The sequence below is a fragment of the Salvia splendens genome, chromosome 8 (genome assembly GCF_004379255.2).
Source record: "Salvia splendens isolate huo1 chromosome 8, SspV2, whole genome shotgun sequence".
In the NCBI taxonomy this organism is placed as follows: domain Eukaryota; kingdom Viridiplantae; phylum Streptophyta; class Magnoliopsida; order Lamiales; family Lamiaceae; genus Salvia; species Salvia splendens.
Window position 1 is genome coordinate 17,388,323 of NC_056039.1, and position 7,617 is coordinate 17,395,939.

General features: G+C 38.1%; 1 pseudogene; it reads right to left on the minus strand.

Moving 5' to 3' along the window:
* Positions 1 to 4,815: 4,815 nt before the first annotated feature.
* On the minus strand, positions 4,816 to 7,155 carry LOC121745855 (annotated as a pseudogene).
* Positions 7,156 to 7,617: the final 462 nt, after the last annotated feature.

Sequence of the window (7,617 nt, forward strand, 5' to 3'; positions counted from 1 at the left end):
CCACCACAAATTTAGAAAATAATCTAGTTTAATGTAAACACGAACTGAATTTCTTGCTCCCCATCAGTTATATTTTGAAATTTCACCTGATTTCAGTCTCGAATAATGACGACGAATGGTTGAGCCAAAAAATGAAACACGACCATCACTTGATGAATTCAGTCCAGTTTGGGCAGATTTACCATCGCCTTTTCAGTCTCAATCGTATTTCAATCGGCAGTGAAATGTTGTTTTTTGGCTTCAAGGAGGCGGTTAGGGTTTGCTTCATGGAGAGAATTGAGGGAGAAGAGACAGAGAGAGAATGGATTTATTGTGAGAGAGTGGGTTGTGAAATTGTCGCTCAAATTAATCTCGCTGAAATTTAGGAATTGCAGTTTTGAAACTGCTACAAATTATTGCGTGATACCGATTTTACCCCGATAATGTACAAAAATGGCCGAATAATGTACCTCGGGTTATTTAAATCATATCCATCCAATCCATCAATCCTATGGTTGTGATTTATTTTGTGTATAACACTAAAGGGGTGTAATGACCTTAATGCTCCCCTATAGTCTCATTATATGCAAATCCACTCCTTATTGTAGAATCGCAGAACTACACAAAATTATGATTTTTAGATCTGGTATTTTATGGATGAGATGCACAAATGTATAAATTATTTTCTCCTTCATCACGAGTCTATTTTATTTCAGCCCAAGGCAAATAAGTCATAACATATTAGGAGGATTTAACTTCATTCTAGAATATATATTGCTTCATTCCAGTAGGGTTTTACTTCATTCAAGTACGTACATGCAGTTTCGCCGTCGCGTATCATTCTTTTTCTCTTCAATGTCTATCACCGCCGCCACGGCGGTGACAAAAAAATGGAATAATAGCCTAATCGAATGGTATAATAAGCACATGGAATGATATACACTATTTGAATGAAGTATGTGTAGAAGCATTTGAAGTCCCTAATGGAATGAAGTAAAAACCTTGTATAATGAAGTAATAACTTTTTTGATGAAGTAATAGACCTACTGGAATGAACTGTGTTTTTTAAAGTGAATAAAGTAAAAACAGAGTTCAATGAATTCGAATGAAGCATGTGTTGAATCATTTCAAAACCTACTGGAAGTAAGTAAAAGCATAATGTAGTTTCAAGGTACTACGTATTGGAATGAAGTAATAAGCTGCTACAATGAAGTAAAATGAGCTTGTAATGAAGACCGAAATAATTTACACATCAACGAATCTCATCAAAAAATTAGATCTAATGGCCCTATAATAAGGCTCGTTTCATGCATTGTTTTAATGCTGGTTAACATGCCGTTTTGGGGAGATTATGCAAGAAAATATGAGTTTTTAGTGTGCAGAGTATCGCTTGATCAAGCAGTTCGATCAAGTGGACCTAGTTGGAGCAACAACGCCAGGAGCCGTGCTAACTGATCAAGTAAATTTACGAATGATGGCGCCGCAAAGAATGGGACAGAGGAGAGAGATTCCGAAGTTGTATTTTGCTGCAAAGGTATTAATGCCAAATTATTAAGGGTATACTCTAGGGATTGGAGTTGAAACCGTCCTATAAAAGAGGAAGGAAACTTGAAGATCAATACACTCAGATACACCGAAACAAATACCAAAAAGAGTTCCAGAATGAAGAATGTTCTCTGCCTCCTAACTTGGAGGGAGAGAACCTCGGTTTCAACTAATTTCCACCGTTTGTTTAATGTTCCGAAGCTCTTAGGAGCAGATACAATCGTCCTTTCGTTGTTTTCATTTCATTTTAGCTAAAAGTTCTTAAGTGTTCGTAAATTACAAGCATTTCTTAGTTTAAACTATGTTGTAAGTTGTTCTTCCAGCCGAATCATGTTATTTCGAGCTCGATAGTTGTTATCTGGATTTGGGGTTTTGTGAAACAGTTGTTGCAATGAAGTTTTCTGTTGGATTTTCTCTTAGATCCTGTGATGGCAAGTTCGATTATGTTCTATCTGTTGTTTCTCACACTTGATTGTCGTTAGAATTCTTAGATCTAGCTAGTTGATATTTGATTTTAGTCAGATCTAAAGTTTATCGTTGAGATTTGCGTGATTATAGCATAGTTACTGTTTGATTTGTTGTTTACTCGGCCAGTTCTCATGGATCTAGCCGCTATTTGCTTGATTTCACGTTTTTAGTTGCATGCTCTGTTTTCAATCGTCCATGGTGTTTGAGTTGTTGAAGCTTACTTTGTTTACTTGAGGAAGAAGAAGTCAGAATTTAGTTAGGAGAGCAGATCTGCAGTCACTTTTAGCTTTTGTTGCTTTTCCCATTTCTTTTCCGTCTCGTAACGTAAATTTCCGTATTTATCAATCCTCTTGATCGGTTAGGAATAGTCAATGTTTTCACATGTTCTAGTCTAGTTGATCAGTTGGGAACTTTTCTCTTGTGGTCCGCTAAGTCAAGTAGGTAGAACTTAACCCACTAAGTTGCGTGGCAGCAGCCATCCCAAAATGTCCGCGACGCATGTGCTAGCACCTTCATCCCTGTGGGATTCGATCCTTATTTCCCTTTATTAGTTAATAGTACTGTGAGTCACCTTGACCAGTTAGATTTTTGTTGCTTGATCAGTCTGGGAGTCATTGCAATTCATTTTGAAGCATGTCTGCTGGATCAATTGGGTGATGTCTGCCTGATCAGTCTGCGTTTTATTTTCATTACAAGCGTGCATGTTCTGAATTTCTGAGATTTCACCCTAATTTGGTCTCTAGTTCGGTCTTTAAAATTAATTTGATATTGATCACAACTCTCTCTATATATATTTGAAAAATTCTAGAATAACCAATTTCCCGAGCACATGGATGTGCTTGCCAACTTACTCGACGCAATACCCGTGCTCGCTACATCCAAGCCCCTTACCTCTCCAAAACACCGAGCACCCATTGGTGCTTGCAATATTCCGACCACATGGAGGTGCTCGCCACCGCCGCGTATGGGTTAGTTGACCAGGTCGCCGAGCACCAACAAACACTTGGATATTATGCAAAAATAATACCGATGAAGCAAATACCGACCACATAAAGTTATCGGAAAGTGCTCGGTAAAGGGTGATATACCGGGCATTTTCCCCTTTATACCGACCACTTTGGTGCTCGGTAAATACTTTTTTTTAGTGGAGTACTTTTTAATTCTTGGTACACTGTTTCATTATTGAAATGCATACATTCTATGTTATGTAGTTGATGTGTTTTTGCATTTGTATTAGTTATCCAAAATACTAGTATATATGTAATATTTATATACTAATTTTAACAAATGATTTTAAAAATTTTCGATTTCTAATGTATAATTATTTGAAATTATATATTTTTAAAATGAATGCAATGTTGGTTAGACATTACTCCCTCTGTCTGCGAATAGGAGTCACATTCCTTTCCGGCACGGATTTTAATAAATGTTAAGAAATGTGAGTGGAAGAAATGTTAGTGGTATATGTGTCCCAGTTGTATATATTAGTTTTAAATGATATGTGAGTGAAATGAGTTGGTGGAATGTGAGTCATCTTTACCATTTATGGTAATTGTGAACCGGGACTCATATTCACGGACAGACCAAAATGGAAAAACGAGACTCCTATTCGCGAACGGAGGGAGTAGTTATTATAACAACACACATGCTTTCAGTAGGATTTGAGACCACCCAAAATCAGTTACCATAGCATTCCTTTCGTTCGCTATTTAAAGACATATTTTGACTCTTTATATATTTTAAAAATTATTTAATTTTATAATGAAAATGAGTAAAAAAGTTAGAGAATAACAAGTTTCATTTTTATATACTTATTAATGAGTTAATAGAGTTGATGTACTTGGATTTTGCACTGCTTTAGAGAGTAGTTTTGCTTGATTATATTGTGAGACATTATTACCTACTTCTCTATTATATTGGTGTTTTAACCACTTTGTGAAGAATGTATAGAAAAATGGTTGAAAACTGGTATAAAAGGTGAAAGGAAGGATTCAGAGTCGAAAGAGATGAAAAAGTCGTACATAGCTGGTGATCTGCTAGCTTCGCAAGAAGACGAAGTCAACGACTAGCTAGCACCGCGATCAGAAATGTAGTACGAAGCTATCGACTCGCCAAGATCCTCATGCCAAATCGCCGTAGAGAGCTGGCGAATCACCGACTTCACTTCATCACGAACTTGACGACTCGCCAGGCTCGTCTGACACTGTTTCCGCATTGAAAAGTCGGCCCTAGGTATAAAAGGCACCTTTCCACTCCTCCTAAAGCTTCTTTTCACGCCCCACACTCCAAAATTATCGACCGGTATGATACTATTTCCCCAATTCTTGATTTTTCGCCGTTTATTTGCTCTTACTTGTTTCAAGTTGTCTTTGTTTCCTTTTAGGTATTTTAATTATTTCTATTGCTTTTACTTATAAATAGAATTTGGAAAAACAAAAACCTTTTTGATTCGTCTATATAGTAGTTAAGATAGTTTGTGGTACTTAGCTTGATACATATTGTCTCTGTGGGATACGATACTCTTACTTACTAAAATTAGCCTCATACACTTGCGAGTATACTTGAGTTAAAATAAATTGAGTCAAGAATATATTGTCAACTTACTAAAACAGGATAAAAGGCAATGTGTCTTTAAATGGTAGATAACTTTGAACGTAAAACGTGTAAGGTTTAGGCGGGAGACTAGATAAGATAACTAAAATTAGAAGATAGTTAAATAATCAATTGTACTTTGGAATAATGAATAATCATTCAGTTATATAATCAGTGTTTTGTTCAACGTATTACTGAGTAGTATTAATTTTCTACATTTCATTTTTTTATTTATATCATGTCCTCTGTCTCTCTCTTAATTCTTTGTAAGACTCCATCAAAAGCAATATCAAAAGCATCCATAAAACCTAATGATCCTCTACTTCCATATATTATCCTAGGAATTGTCTCAATCACTTTCTCTCTCTTTTCCCTAATCTCCTCTTTGCTATACCTCCTCAAAACTTGCTCTATCACATAACTCCGGTTCCTCACTTCCTCATGGTTTATGTAAACCGAGTAGCTCTCCGGTTCGCCCGGCAAGAACCACTCGTACTGCTCGTACGCCGTCGTGTTCCAGAAAAAAACCGGGACCGAACCTGCCACCATGCAGTCGAAAACCGACCGCCTCGTCGAGCCATCCCTGCCCGGTTGCAAGCAAAACTCCGCCCCCAAAAACGCCTCCAATATCGCCATATAGTCCGCGGAACACTTCGCGGCCCTCACAGTCTACTGCCAGACACGACGCCGTTTCGTTGTCGCAGTATCTCAGCAGGAGACCCCGGAAGTCAACGCGGCCGCTGGGCGGCCGCGTTGCCCCACCGAACGCAAAGAGGCTGGTGCGATTGTAGCCACGCACAAAATGTTGCCAAATTATTAAGGCCTGCCCGGCCTCGGGGTGGAACCCGGTCGGGTAGGGCACCCCGACGTCGCGGTCGTCCTCCCGTGGCCTTCTCAATGGTGAGGCGGGTCACACGGGACATCTCGGGCATGTTGAGGAGGGAAGAGCACCAGTTTCCAACTGGGTCGGCCAGACGCTGCCTGAAATACCAGGTGGCGCGGCCGATCGCGGTGAAATGATCTGAACCGTTAAAAATCATCCAGTGGCTCTGAGACTGCACCCACCGCAGCATCTGATGGTAGAGGTCGGCGGTGTCGTTGGTCCCTACTGCCAGTCCTGCGTAGAACGGAATGTAGAATGCGTAGGCTGACTTAGGCCTCCACGTTCTGCATCTATGGCGCAGGACGCGGCGGTGGAATAGTAGCTCGAGGGCGAATTGGTTGGTTCGGGACCAGGACTTGCGGAGGTTTTCCGGCAGGATGCGGCGGAGCTCGGTGGCGGTGCGGCCGAAGCTGTGGTTGGGGAAGATGCCGCATTGCCAGATGGAGGGGTGGAGGTCGGTGCAGTTGCATAGAAGCAAGTCGTGGTTGAAGATGAAGGGGAGATTGTAGGCGTAGACTCTCCCCAAGGGGCATTCGTCGACGGCGGAGTTGTAAAGGAAATAGGGTGATGAAATGCGGGCGACGGAGATGATGAGAATTGGGATTAAGAGAAAAGTAATGGAGAATAAAAAAAAGCTTGCCAAAAATTAAGGAAATTGGGTGATTTCATCTTGGTGTGGAGCTCCGGCGAGTAAGGGATGTAACAACTTTTTATGCATGTTTAAATATGTAGTTGAGATTAGGAGGTCCAAATTCATAGATATAATAGTACTCCCTCGGTCCCCAAATAATATGCACTTTGGGTTTGACATGGGTTTTAATGCAAAAATTGAAAAAGTAAGAGAGAGGTAGAAAGAAAAAGTAATTAAATTATTGTTAGTGGAGAATGAGTGCCACATCAGTAGAGTGAAAAGAATTTCCAATAATTGAAAAGTGTATATTTTAGTGGGACGGACAAAAAAGTAAAGAGTGCATATTCTTATGAGACAGGGGAGTATAAAATAATGCCATGGTCAAAAGTAATATTACGCGCCAATCCTTTTTTAATATATGGTAGAATGTTTAACTTGAAAAAATATTACTCTATCCTAATTTAATTTTATTATTTTTAGAGTAAAGGTCAATTTTGGTCAAAAACATATGACCGGTATACGAATTTGGTCCAAAACATTCATTTTAAAAAAAAACAGATCCATAACAAATGAAATTCGTGTCGATCCGGTCCATTTTTAACGGTTTTGTTAATTTTTGACGGTCAACCGTTGATTAGCAAAATTTTGACCCGATTAGGCTTAATCTCGGATTATTGGTCATCTACTAACTGCAAATGTTCAGGACGTATTTGTAGCACCCCGAATTTTTGCGACCTATTTTGTTTTATTAATGGGGATGTTGATTAGATAAAAATTCATTTATGGAATTTATTTTCTATGTGATTGAGTTAACGGTGTGAAATTAGTTGTTGTGAGTTATGTGGAATAATGTGATTTATTTTTCAATGTGTGAATTAAATTAAATGGGATCATGCATATTTGTTCTAGCCATTTTATTGAAATTTTCGTCCCTCCTATTTATTGGAAATAATATTTTCTATCTTGGATAATTAATTGTTTTAGGATATTTATCCAAATTAAATCCAAACCAAATTATCCCTAAATTATTCTACTTGATTTTTGACCTTTGCCCCATTCCTTGAAATTTCAGAAATCCCCCTATTATTTTTAGGAGAGGAATTATTTTGTAGATTTAATTTGTACTTTATTTACCATGAATTAAAATCCATTTAAATCTCTCCATATCCTATTTTAATTAGGATCTGACTCTTTCCTTCTTTGAAACCTTATTATTTTCGACCCCTCCTTTTTTAAAGGAATTAATAGTTTGTTCCTGTTTTGTGGGATCCCTCCTATCCAAATAAATATCAAATTAATTCCTATGCCCAATTCATTGGGGATTTGAATATTTTTCTTTTATTTTTTCCCATATTACACGCCCCCTTCCTTTCCTACTTGGAGATTTTTGAATTGTCTTGTTACCTTATTTATGAGATACTCAATATCTTTTTACCTATCTTGTGAGTATATTTCTCTCCAAATAAATGCCAAATACATTTCTATGCTAATTAAATAACCAAATTTTCAAAAATCCCTC